The sequence below is a fragment of the Leptopilina heterotoma genome, unplaced genomic scaffold (assembly GCF_015476425.1).
Source record: "Leptopilina heterotoma isolate Lh14 unplaced genomic scaffold, ASM1547642v1 Lhet_191, whole genome shotgun sequence".
NCBI lineage: Eukaryota > Metazoa > Arthropoda > Insecta > Hymenoptera > Figitidae > Leptopilina > Leptopilina heterotoma.
This window is the reverse complement of record NW_025110910.1, coordinates 109,333-123,038: the sequence shown is the minus strand read 5'-3', so window position 1 is coordinate 123,038 and position 13,706 is coordinate 109,333. Positions and strand designations below refer to the sequence as shown.

At 23.7% G+C, this 13,706-nt stretch overlaps 1 protein-coding gene and 1 non-coding gene across 2 annotated transcripts in view; one reads left to right on the top strand and one right to left on the bottom strand.

Annotated features, from left to right (window-relative positions):
- Positions 1–1,641: 1,641 nt before the first annotated feature.
- Positions 1,642–13,706, top strand: part of LOC122500831 — a 38,106-nt gene continuing 26,041 nt past the window's right edge. Inside the window, exon 1 of the mRNA XM_043609955.1 lies at positions 1,642–2,174. The gene's annotated coding sequence lies outside the window, so the exon portion shown is untranslated. The remainder of the gene's footprint in view (positions 2,175–13,706) is intronic.
- LOC122500946 lies at positions 4,499–4,617 on the bottom strand. The gene has a single exon (XR_006301521.1). It is a non-coding gene; the product is annotated as a 5S ribosomal RNA (ribosomal RNA).

The following is a 13,706-nucleotide window of genomic DNA, read 5'->3' as shown; positions in this document are numbered from 1 at the left end:
TAGATTTTATTATAATTATGAAAAGTAATATATTTATAAAAAAAAAATTTTAGTTAAAAATTTTAAAATAATTAAATTTTTAAGTAATTGACAAAGAATTGAATTCTTTTTAAGAATTGTAAAGAATTTTATTATATGTATTGAAAGCATTGAATTTTTGGCAATTTTTTCGACGAATTTAATTAAAATTGTATTTGAAAATAATAATTGAAATTCGTGCGAAGAATTTTTTTACATTTTTAAAAAAATAATTGAATTGTTTTTGAAGAATTTTATTAAAGTTGAATTTTTTTCAATTATTTGTATCTGATATTATTCAAAAAGTATTCAAGATGATTTTGAGAAAATATTTTTATTTTTATCCTATTATTTATTTATTTTAGAAAAATTTTGTAATTTACATAAAATTTCATATAGTTATTCATATATTATTTATAAAAATTAAAAGCGTAAAATTGATAAATCATAAAATTCAATTATTTCTTTAATTTTTAAATAAAATTTTTCGTCAAATTATTTTGAAAATAAATTCAATTTCAAAATTTTTAAAGTTCATTGTTAGAAATAGAAAAAATTTCAAAATAAATTGAATATTATGTTTTTTTAAAGCTATTGCGTTGAACAACAAAATTCAGAATTTTCATATATGAATATGAATTTTCTTTACTGATCAGATATTGAAAATAATAATAAAATAATTAGTAATTAAAGAAAAACACAAATAAAAATTAAAATTTTTTTTTTTTTATTTAACTTTATTGACTGGATAATAATAATAAAATATTTAATAAAAATTCAAATATAAATACAAATAAAAATGAATAGAAAAATGAAAATAAATCTGAAAATGAAAAAAATAGTGTTCTATTATTATTTTCTATTAATATGTTCTATTATTATAATAATATAATAATAGTAGAAACGTTATAGGTTATACTTTCTGACATTCATTTTCAAAAAAATTTTAAAATTTAAAAAAAAGGAGTTAAAAGGCTTCGGAGATGAAATTATTTTAATTTCACAAATTCAGTTGTATAAAATTGTTTAATTTTTATTTAAAAATTATAAGTGCAAAATGTTTATTATACTTAATAGTCGAATAAATAGTGAATATAATTATTATTATAATAAATATAATTTATAATTTTATATTATAATTATTATTATAATAATTTTTAGAGAGTCGATTTTATAAAATTAATCAAAACATAAAAAATGTGATTTTCAACAGAATCATCAAAATAGTAATCTTATTTGGTTTTATTATTTAAATAAATAATTGTTTGGTTTTTCATTATTATTATTTTTATTTATTTATTATAAAATTTTAAATGATGATAATTTGATGAAAAAGTTGTTTTCTATTTTTTAGGCCGTAAATAATTTATTGATTGATATATGTACATACACACATCTTATCATTATTTATTATATATTTATTTGGTTTATTTATTTATTATTTATTTAGTTTATTTATTTTTTTTTCCTGTGTATACACAGATTTTCCCGCGTGGTTGTCAATTATGAAAATAAAAAAAAGAACATTATAGAAAAGGCACATGGCGCATGCGTGAAGGCATGCGTAGTGCGTGTAATTGCGCGTGCGCCATATGAAAACAATTTACTCGTGGTCTGCGCAGCGCGCGAGCGCAGTTCAAACTGAGCTCTCAGACTCAGATGTGTTTTAACTTCTAAGTTGTGGCATTCACTTTTTTTCGTCCCTTGGATTATTCGTAACTTTTGAGGGAGAAAATAAAAAAAAAATTCTCTTTTAACTCCCTTAAACACGACCGGATTTATTTTCGTCATTCTATATTATATACATGCGCTCACTTTCCGGCGCCTCGGCGACTTTTCTCTATTCACACATCTCTTCTCTTCTCCTTCTCACTTTCGTTCCACGGAAAGCAAGTAGTCGTGGGTCAACGCACGTTCCCCGCGACTATATGTGAAATTATAATAATAATCGTTCAGCGAAATTCTTAAAAAATGCTCAACTAAAAATCATTTTTTTCCTGTTCCGAAATAATTTTCGAGAAAAAAAAAAGTGCCGGGAAAAAATTGTTATTAAAAAATGATTTTAAAAAAATAATTGTGATTCCCCGGGGAAAAATCGTTCAAGTGGCAGTGGGAAACTGCGAAACAAGGATAAAAGGATTTTCCGTCCATACTTGGTGAGCAGATGAGACTTTTCTCTCCGTTGCTATGTATTATTTTTTTTTTTCGTTGAATTATAGGGGTTTCTATCATGGGTATACCTGGGACCCTTCTGAGAATTTTTCTTCTCTACAGATGTGACCTTTAAGGTGCGTTTAAAATTTAAAGGGCAATATAAAGAGGGAGTGTATGTGTTGATTCGATGCGAATCATGTTTCAGGGTGTGGGTATGTTTTTGTGTCTATTCAGTTTCTGAGCACTGGAAATGATCGTAAAATTTTTTTTTTCTCAATTATATGGAAACCTAGGGATAAATTAAAATTCATTTAGACATTTATTATTCAATTAACTTCGATTTGTTATCAAATTTACTAATTTTTGACAAAAATTCAAAAAATAATAATTTTAGGCTGAAAAAAAATTTATTTGATTCAAATAATAGATTGTCTATTATCAAATAAATATTTACTTGAATCAAATAAATTTTTTTTAGTGTAAAAAGTATTAAGTTTTAAGAAATAAATTATTATAAATTTTAAGTTGGTAAATGCATATTATTATTATTAAAAATTGAAATTCTTACAAATTAAATTAAAGAAAATGATTTTATAAATTTAAATTTAAAAATTGTAGAAATTTAAACTTACAATAAGTTTTTACAAATAAAATTAAAGTGTTTTTAATTAAAGTTATGTTTACTTTTGTTTATTTAACATTAAAATAATTTATAATTCAATATAATGATTTAATTTGAAGTTTAGATTTTAAGATTTTTTTAAAAATAATATTTAACTTTTAGAATTTGTAATCTGCATAACTTTGAATTTTAAAATTATAAATTTTTAATTTTACGACTTGAATGTTTAATAATATGAAAATTTTATAACCTTTTTATGTTCAGATTTTTAAAATTGATAAGAATTTAATTTTGTTAATTTTAAAAATGTTATTTTTAAATTTTGAAACTAAAAATTAAAATTTTTAATAATTTTAAATTTTAGACTTAAAATTTATAGTAATAAAAATTTTTTAACTAAAAATTTATAATAATTCAAAGATTTAAACCCAAAATTTAGAATAAATCAAATTTTTAAACCTAAAATTTATAATATTTCAAATTTTAAAACTTTAAATTTATAATAATTAAAAATATGAAACTTAAAATATTATAAAAAATTGATATTCAAATCTTAAAAGTTTACTTATATTTAAGTTTTAAAGCTTAATAATTTATATAATTTTAAGCTTAAAAACTTAAAATTTACGAGAATTTTCATTTTAGAACTTAAAATTTATAATAAATTGATATTTAAAACTTAAAATTAACATAAATTTGATTTTTAGAATTTAAAATTTATAAAACTTTAGTTTTTAAAACTTAAAATTTACATAAATTTGATTTTTAGTATTTAAAATTTATAAAACTTTAGTTTTTAAAACTTAAAATTTACATAAATTTGATTTTTAGTATTTAAAATTTATAAAACTTTAGTTTTTAAAACTTAAAATTCATAAATAAATTAATATTTGAAACTTGAAATTTATAATAATTTAATACTAAAAACTTAAAAATATAATATAATTTATATGTTTACTTTAAAATAAACTAAATAATTGAAAAATTTTTTTAAATTATATATTACACTACAATTATTGCTATGTAAAATAAAATTTTTGAGAAATTGACGTCTAATGACAGAGAGAAAGCAGACAAAAAAAATTTGATTAATTCATTACTATTTTCGATGCAGTAAAAAATTTCAATTAATTTTCTTTTTTTGTTTCTTACAAAATAGTGTATTATTATACGTATATACAATAGTATAATAAAGGAGAAAGGAAAATAATTTCTTTTAATTTAAAATAAAGCTCGCTGCTATGCATGCCCAATGGTTGACGTTAAATCGATTTTCTACAATTCTAATTGGCTGATGGAGAAATTTCAGGAAATATTATTACCATCAGGTACAATGTTTATATTGCTTTCTTTTGAAACTGTAAAAATCATAATGTTAATGCACTAAAAAGAAATAATTAATTTTCGAAAAGTTTTCAATTATTTTCCCCTTCTACTTTTTTAGTATATATATTGAAGAAAGTAGCACAATGAATAAAAATTTTCGCAAATTTTAATATTAAAATTGTTTTAAATTTAAGCATTTTAATAAACATTTAAAGATTTAACATACTTTTAAACGTATAATAAACATTTAAATATTTAGTAAACATTTTAACATTAAATAAACATTTAAACGTTCAATAAACATTTAAACGTATAATAAAAATTTAAACATTTAATTTATTTTTTATTATTATTATTTATTTTAAAAAAATAAATAAAAGTCAACATTACGCGGTATTCCCAAGCGGTCACCCATCCAAGTACTAACCGCGCCCAACGTTGCTTAACTTAAGTGATCGGACGAGAACTTGTTTTTTCAACGTGGAATGAACGTTGACATGTGTTATTTAAAAATTTTTTTTTTTCATAATATAGAATTAAAAACCAGAAATTAACTAAATCTTTCATAAGAAAGTAAAAAATAAAAATATAGATATAAATTCCAGAATATCTTAACTAAGAGATAAAAATACTCCACGATGATAAAAATAATGGAATTTTCAGAAAATAATTATATGAAATAATTAATAAGTATTTATAAAATAGTTTTATAAAATAATTAATAAGTATTTAAAAAATAATTTTATAAAATAATTATAATGAGTATTTATAAAATAATTTTATAAATACATATAGAGAACCTGGATTTTAAATTATATTTTTATTTCAAAACAAACATATATTCAGTAGATGAAATTACACCACGTGATGTAAACGTCAGATGACGTCAGTATAAAACATTCGGGCTTCCTAGATATATAATTCAAAGATATACACAATATAAAAGAAAATTTTTTTTCAAGTTCTTATAAAGCTATAATTTAATTTGACTTCACTTCACTTAATTTTAATTTCATTTTTCTTACATACCTATATTTAAATTGTATTGAATTTTTACTCTTTCGATAATTCCATTATTATTATATATTAGCTATTACATTTTTTCTCGTGACCTGTTTTTAAAATTCATTCTTCATTTTTTGTAACATTTTACAAAAATTTAAATAAATCTATAAGAATCTAAAAAAATAAAAATTATCCTCAAAAATTATTATATAAATATTAATTAAATAAAATTAATTTATTAAATTAATTTATAAAAATTAATATTATGAAAATTCATTTCATTCATTCATTCATTCATTTCATATTGAATATAAGGTCTTTAAGGCCTTAATTCTTTAAGGCCTCAAAACCGAAAAAATAATTTTTAAATTTATAAATTTTATAAATTAATTTTCATAAAAAGTAAGGTCTTGTTTTCGAGTTCACTAAGACGATTTTTTTTGCGCCTTAAAGTCGATCAAAGGCCTGTATTTTATAAAAAATGTATTAACTAGTTTTTAAAAAATAGAAAATTTTTTTTGGGTTATAATTAAAAAATTATTTTTTTGGTTTTGAGGACTCAATAAGACTAATAATTCAATATAAGTCCTAAAAATGAATTTTTATCTCTCCTGTTTATTCATTTGGCCGACTTTAGAAAATATGGAAAATTACATTTAATGAAAAATGATGTGTAATTTGCAATTTGAAAATTTACGCACTAACTCGTCTCCCAATTGTCTGCTCCTTATTTAGGCCTCAATTCTTGTCTGCACTCTTGCGGCTCGTTATCTGATGACAAAATTGCATTATTATTTATTCTTTTTATAACAGTCTATTATATATTTCAATTTTTTTTTATTTCATTTCTTAAATAGTTAAATTTGATAGAAAATATTATGCATTCTTTATTATTATTTTTTATTTATTTTTTTTATTTTTTTTTTATTATAAAATAATTTTTTCTTTATATATTTTAATATATAATATATATATTATGTTATGTTATTTCGTTAATTATTTATTTTTTTTGTTATAAATATTTTGTTTTTAAATATATTAAATTTTTTTAAAAATAACTAAATTTGATTTTGAAAAGTAAAAAATAAATTTGTTAACAAAAAATGAGTAAGTTTAAAATAAATTTTGAAATTTTAAATAAAAATTTTAATTTAAACACATTTTTTTTTTCGTCCACCCGGTAGAAAATTGGGGACTCAAAAAATAATGCAACAAAGAAAAATATTATTCCCCCTGGGCTATTAAATTTTCAAGGGGGTTAAAAAATAAAGGCAGAGAGTATACAGTGTGTCCCCTCTTTAAATCTCGTCGTGTCCTCGTACATAATATATCCCTCGCCGATCTTGACCCGTCTTCGTCACGGATATGTATTTCCGGTTTTTGGACACATTCGAGTTATTTAATTTTTTTTTTATTATTATTACTACTATTATTACTATTACTACTTTTATTTTAATTTTTGACACATAATATTTAGAATTAGAAATTATATTTCATTTACATAATTATACAGTATTCAGGTGTTATATTATATTTAAAAGGATAAGAAATATTTTTAGTTTCATTGACCTTTCTTTTAAATTTTCTCCCCTATTTTATAAAATATTTTCACATTTTTCGAATTCAAATTTTTTACTAAAAAAATTTTAATAAAAGTGTATTTATTATAAAAATATTTCTTATTTCTTATTATATTTATATTTTATTATATTTTTATTATATATATATATATTTATCATAAAAATATTATTTTTGAAAAATTTACAAAAAAATTCTTGTCAATATATTTAAATTATCTTTGTAAATGAATAGCAAAATTCTTCGATTAAATTTAATTATTTTCAGTTGCAAAATTCAATTATTTTCATAAATAAGAATATTCATCACAAAAATTCAATTCTTTTCAAAAAATGAACACAAAATTGTAAAATTCTTCGCCAAAATTTAATTATTTTTAGGAATCTTAATAAAATTCATTGCAAAATTCAATTATTTTCAGGAATTTTAATAAAATTTATTGCAAAATTCAATTATTTTCATAAATAACAATATTTATCACAAAAATCCATTAATTTTAAAAACTCAAAAAAAAAAAAAATTGCCAACATTTCAATTATCTTTATAAATAGTAAAATTCTTCGCCGAAATTTAATTATTGTCAGGAATTTTAAAAAAATGCATTGCAAAATTCAATTATTTTCATAAATAATAGTATTTATTGTATGAATTTAAATTATTTTTAATACAATTTTAATCAAATTCTTCGAAAAATGTAATTATTTTTAAAAAATGTTATCAAAATTCGTCGAAAAAATTTAATTATTTAAAAGTTTGTTGATAAAATTCTTTATGAGAATTCAATTTTCAAAAACATTGAATTATTCAATAAATTATTTATATGTTTGTATTTAAATAATTAAATCCTCTCGTCAAATATTCTATAATAAAAATTGATTTAAAAATTAATTTTAGTTAAAGTTTTATAGATAATTATAGAATTTTGGAGAATTTACTAATAATTGCAATTTTTTAAAATAATTGAATTTTGTAAAGTTTTCAAATTAAAATCTTTGAAAATCTGAATTTTTCATACTTTTAATTATAAAAGTACTATAAAACTAATTTTCTTCAAAAAGCTTAAGTGAAATTTTTTAAAATTATTTCAAGTATTTTATTTTTCCTGATATATAATTTATAATAAATAATATTATGATGTTTTTGAAGTTTCGAAAAGCTTTAAAATAAAGTAAAATAATAATATAGCCTTGAAATAAAACTAATTAAACATTCACCTAAATTATAATATATATTATATAATATATAATAAACTCTTTTAAATTTGATTTTTTTGTCCGCCATATTGGATCCGCCATTTTGGATTTTCCAAATCCAACTTTAGATTCGTTATATATTGTATATTATATATTATATATTATTTATTATATATTTTTGAATAAAATATGATTTGTTAGCCACTATTTAAATTTTCGTTTGTATTAAAATAAAAGTTTATAAAATTGATGAAACATGTGTTTCATACGTTTCTAATGGGTTGTTATTAGTATGATGTGTGTTTTTGCTTGTTTTTCAATAACTTGTTGCCTGTAACGCGAGAGACGTGCAATGCCGTTACAGTGATTTGAAATTCCATTCGCGTCTAAGCCTGGGTGCGGCTTATATATGTCAGATTAAGATTTTGGCAAGAGTCTTCGAGAGTTTTGAGTCTATCGATTCTGTTGTAGTTCGCTCCCCACCTCCGGTACTGAAATATATCCTCTCGGCGCAAGATCAGCGCCACTATATCTAACAATATTGTTTAGGACTTTATTTTTTCCCCTGTCTGGAATTTTCTTCTTCATTTTCTATTTTTTTTTTATTTCTTTTTTTTCATCTTCTTTTTTCGATAATAGCAAAATTATTTATTTTTCACTTTTAGCACCTTAAAATTTTCATTTTACAATGTTCTTGTAACAATAAATTTTTTCGATACGAATTTTTATTAGTTTATAGAAATTTGAAGATTGATGTAATTTTTTTAATCAGAAATTTCATGTTTTTTTGGCCGAATTTCGGTTAAAATTTGGAATTTTATTTTTGATAATGATTGTTTAGCTTATTTTAGAAATTTAATCCATAAAATGTTTTAAGCAAGGAAAGCGTAAACTTTATATAAATATATATTCCGAAGTAGAACTATATATGTATATATCAGCAAACGGATATAAAACTATAATCAACATTAAACCGGTTATAACGCTTATAAATAAATCTGAAGATACAACTTTTATTAAAATGTGTTCATTAAGTGATAGAAACATTAAAAGAAAGCAATTTAATAAAATATAGAACGAACTTAATATAGAATTTAATAAAACATTTATAAATTAAATGGTAAAAACTATTTACAAACTAAAAGATAAACCGAATACAATTTCGGCCTATTTTTAGCAATTAAAATTATTAGTTAAAATTGTAATGAAAAAATACTAATATTAAAAAATTTTAATATAAAAATACTCATATTAAAAAAATTTAATAAAAAATACTCATATTAAAAAAATTTAATAAAAAAATACTAATATTAAAAAATATTTAAAAATAATAGTATTTAATTTTTATTATTGAGTTTTAATATTAATAATAAAAAATATTGAATATTTGTAAAGAATTTTGAATAGTAATAGCAAAAATGTTTAATTATTAAAAGTAAAAAATAAATAAAAAAATTAAAAAAGTAAAAAAAAATTAATTAATAGTAAAATATTAAATATTCTGCTGTGAAATATTCATTTACACTTGGCACAATTAAAGTTGTATGGCGATATGGGTGAGTTACTTGGGTCGGAAATGTTACATTTGTCCCGCTAATTTACGTTTGTTAAAGTTGGTCATTACTCTTCTCAGCCCCTCTTAAACAATCGTTATTATTAATTATGACAGACAAACGGGAATTTCTCTATAACCGACACAAAGAATTATTAAAATATTTCTATACCGCGCGAGATAAATTAATAATAAAATACAAAACAATTATTTTTTAATTAAAATTAAAAAATTATACACTATAATTATTGTCATTACTACAAAAAAACAATTCCCATCCCTTTTTTCTATTTTTCAATTTTTCCTTTTTATGTATTTTTCAAAATTACAAATATACATTTATAAAAAATTAATTCATTACATTAAATACTTTCTAATATGTCGGAAGTATTCTTAATTTTTTTAAAATAACTAAAGCGGACAATTTCCTAACCGTCTATTACTTTGATTCATTGAATTCTAATCTAGAAAAACTCAAAAATAACAAATTTTAGCAAAATTTATAGTAATAGTTATTATTTTTCGGGATTGTAGTCGAATTTTTGGATCCCCATGTTGAATTATTGAAAACCGATGTCAAATTCGTAATCAGCGACTCAAAAAACCCCCCGAGTAATAAATTTCAAGGAAATTCTTTTTAATTCAACTTTTCTTGTCCGCCATATTAGATCCGCCATCTTGGATTTTTGAAAACCGACGTTAAATTCATTATCAGCGACCCTAAAAACCCCCCGAGTAACAAATTTCATACGAATCCAATGGATTTTTAAAAAGTCGTCCGCCATATTGGATCCGCCATCTTGAATTTCCGAAAACTGACGTTAAATTCATTATCAGCGACCCCAAAAACCCTCGAGTAACGAATTTCATACGAATCCAATGGATTTTTAAAAAGTTGTCCGCCATATTGGATCCGCCATCTTGAAATTTTGAAAACTGACGTTAAATTCATAATCAGCGACTATAAAAACCTCAGGATACCAAATTTTATTAGAATCGATTAATTATTATACATTTTGTCCGCCATATTGGATCCGCCATTTTGAATTAAAAAAAAAATAACTTCTAATTCGTAATCGTCGACCCCAAAAACCCCCTGAGTAATGAATTTTAAGTAAATTCTTCTGAATTCGATTTTTCTTGTCCGCCATATTGGATCCACCATTTTGGAATTTTCAAATCCGACTTTAAATTGGTAATTAGCCGAATTGTCAGAATAAAATTATCACTTAAACCGAATTTTGATTTTATCTAAATTGTCACTTAATCGAATTTCCATTTCACCAAATAATTGTCACTTAACCGAATTGTCATCGTACCAAATTTTCAATTTGTCTTAATGACATTTCGGTTAAGTGACAATTTTATTTCCCTGACAATTCGGTTAAATGGTAATTTTCTTAAATTAAAATTCGTTTAGATAATAATTTTGTTAAATGTCAATTAGATGAAGTGACAATTCAGTTTAATGTTAATTCACCCAAATGCCAAATCGGTTAAATGATAATTCGGTTAAGTGACAATTCGGTATGATGATAATTCGGTCAAGTGTTAATTTTGTTAAATGTCAATTCTGTTACCTAAAAATTCGGTCAAGTTCGGTTCTTCAAAACCTGATTTGTGGAATTTTCATCCATCCCAATTTTTTTAGTACCGAAATGTGCATCATGAGCCGGAATTAATTCCAAAGTGTCTGCAATTAATTTCGGAATCAGAAACAGTTCTGTTACTACCAAAATGTTCATCATCATCCGGAATTAATCCCGAAGTGTCCGGAATTAATTTTGGAATTAGAAACAGTTCGGTAAATTAGTTATCCGGTCATCAGGAATTAATTCGATGTCCGAAGAATTAATTCGGTTTATGTAATTAACCAATTAGTATGACCATTGTCTAGACAACTAAAGGTAGAAATTATTAAACCTATCAACAATTCTTGATGATAATATTGATTCCTTTCCGGTTCAAAATTTTTTTTTTTTAGTGAAGGAAAAAATAACTAACTAACCGTGTAATCCACATTTGTCGTAAGGTCAATTTGTTTTCAAAAAAACAAACATTTTTTGGCACATAATTTTTTTCTCTAAACATAAAACAATTCCGGATGCAAAAGTCCATAAAACTTGAGACCAAAATAATGAAGCAAAGCTATAGGAACTATACATCAGTGATTAAATTCATAATCGAATTCAGCCAAATACGTCGAAAAAAATATAACCAAAAGGTAATTAAGTACATTTAACGATATTAAAAAAATCTGAGCGAGCGTTTCAATTCATAAAGGACATATATTGCGATCGGCGCACCCACATCTCTCGATTTCTAGGTCAGGAGGGTGTGGTAAATTACTGTTCAAGTGTCGATCGTGATCATGAGGCAGACGGCGATACACATGTATATTACGTATTTTATATATATAAACATTTAATTCCGAACAATAAATGCACTCTTCGCTTGTGATAATGTCAAATGTCGACGCTAAATAAAGATGAGATAATGACATTGGCAAAAAAAAATTGTCAAAGCTTGTTGACGAAATCAAGGCTCACACACTCTATTCTAATACATCATCTAAACATAATAAGTCATTCATCACATGTTGGAATGACTTATTAAAAACCGTTCTAAAAATTTGTTGAGGACGTTTTGCCATTGAGGACGTTTAGGAATATAATTAGAGGATGATGATGATGATACTTTTTGGACAATGAAAATCTTTTTTGAGTAAGGGTACATAGAGGATTGGAATTTTTATTTTATTCACTTCGTGTTTGTCACTTTTAACTTTTAATATTCTAGCCTTTGTAAATGAGGATTAACTCCGAGAACCCAGGTAATATTTTCTTTCTGCCTTCATCGCATGGAAGACTATAGATAACAGTTTAATACTTGTTATACAAATTCAAGAGGTAACGGCAATCATCATATTTTCAACCAATGACAAGCGTCCATCATATTTCAACCAATCGCAACCGTCATCTTGCCAAATCCAGCCAAAAGAAATTAGCTGCTTTTGTATTAGTCATTTGAAAAAGTTCTAGCTAGCTGGGGGTACATTTTTCATCTTTGGGTGAATCGCCAGATTTTAGCGAAAGGGATATTTCGTAGGACTTTTCCAACTATTGTGTTTGCAGTACACGAACCTATCAATGATTCCAGTTTGTATGTATACCCAACAAGAAGCTAGGAATTGAAAGTAAAACAGAATAAACTTTTTTCAGTAGACGAATTTACGAAATGAATTCCTCCCAGTGAAGCAAGAAAAATTTGTACTGACCTAGAATTCCATTCACGACTTTTTTTAAAACAAGTGACAATTAACAATCATCAAAACTGATCAGATAAACCAAAATGAAGACCCAGCTGATTGTTATCCACTGACAAACATGACTGACATCATGGATATGTTCGATAAACCTTGTCGTGGTGGCGGGGCTTTTCACTAAAGGACAACCAAACAGCAAGAATAAATGAATTCTACAAATTCAGAGAAGGTACTAATTCAGGTAAATTAAAATGAATTAGAATTTTGCACAAAATGCAAAACACCTATAATTCAAATCCGCAACAACAATAAACGACAAATAATTTCCCGAGGTGGGGGAAACTTTTCCCCAAAGACAACCATTGCTGATGCTAGGACGATGAGACAGAGAGATTACAATAAATCGAATTATCCACGAGGCCACTGAAAATAGACCTCGATTCCTTTTTTTGTTCTTTATTAAACTCACTTATTCCCAATTTGCACTATTAATTATAAACTTAATTCGTGCTAACAACACTACAACATTGGCTATTCAAACAAATGTTATTAACCCAACGGATTTTCTAATTAACGGATTGTTAAATTAACCAAAATTCCAAACACCAGAATATAGGAATAGCTCTTTTGGCAAATTTCTATTTTCACCAATAGTTATTTGTAAAAGTTCTAGCTACCTAGTTCTACAGTTCACCTTTGAGTGAATCTCCAGATTGTTATCAACTGCCAAACATGACTGACATCATGGATATGTTCGATAAACCTTTTCGTGGTGGCGGGGCTTTTCACTAAAGGACAACCAAACAGCAAGATTAGATGAATCCTACAATTTTAGAGAATGTACACCCTCCCATGTTAGCATTCCGGAAACATGAACATAATCAATCCCACGTAACCTTGGATTTAAGCCAGGTATCTGAACTTACAGATTTTCCACTTTTGCCTACAGTACGATGTTCTGGATAGTTCCAAATGAAGCTTTCCGGTAAATGG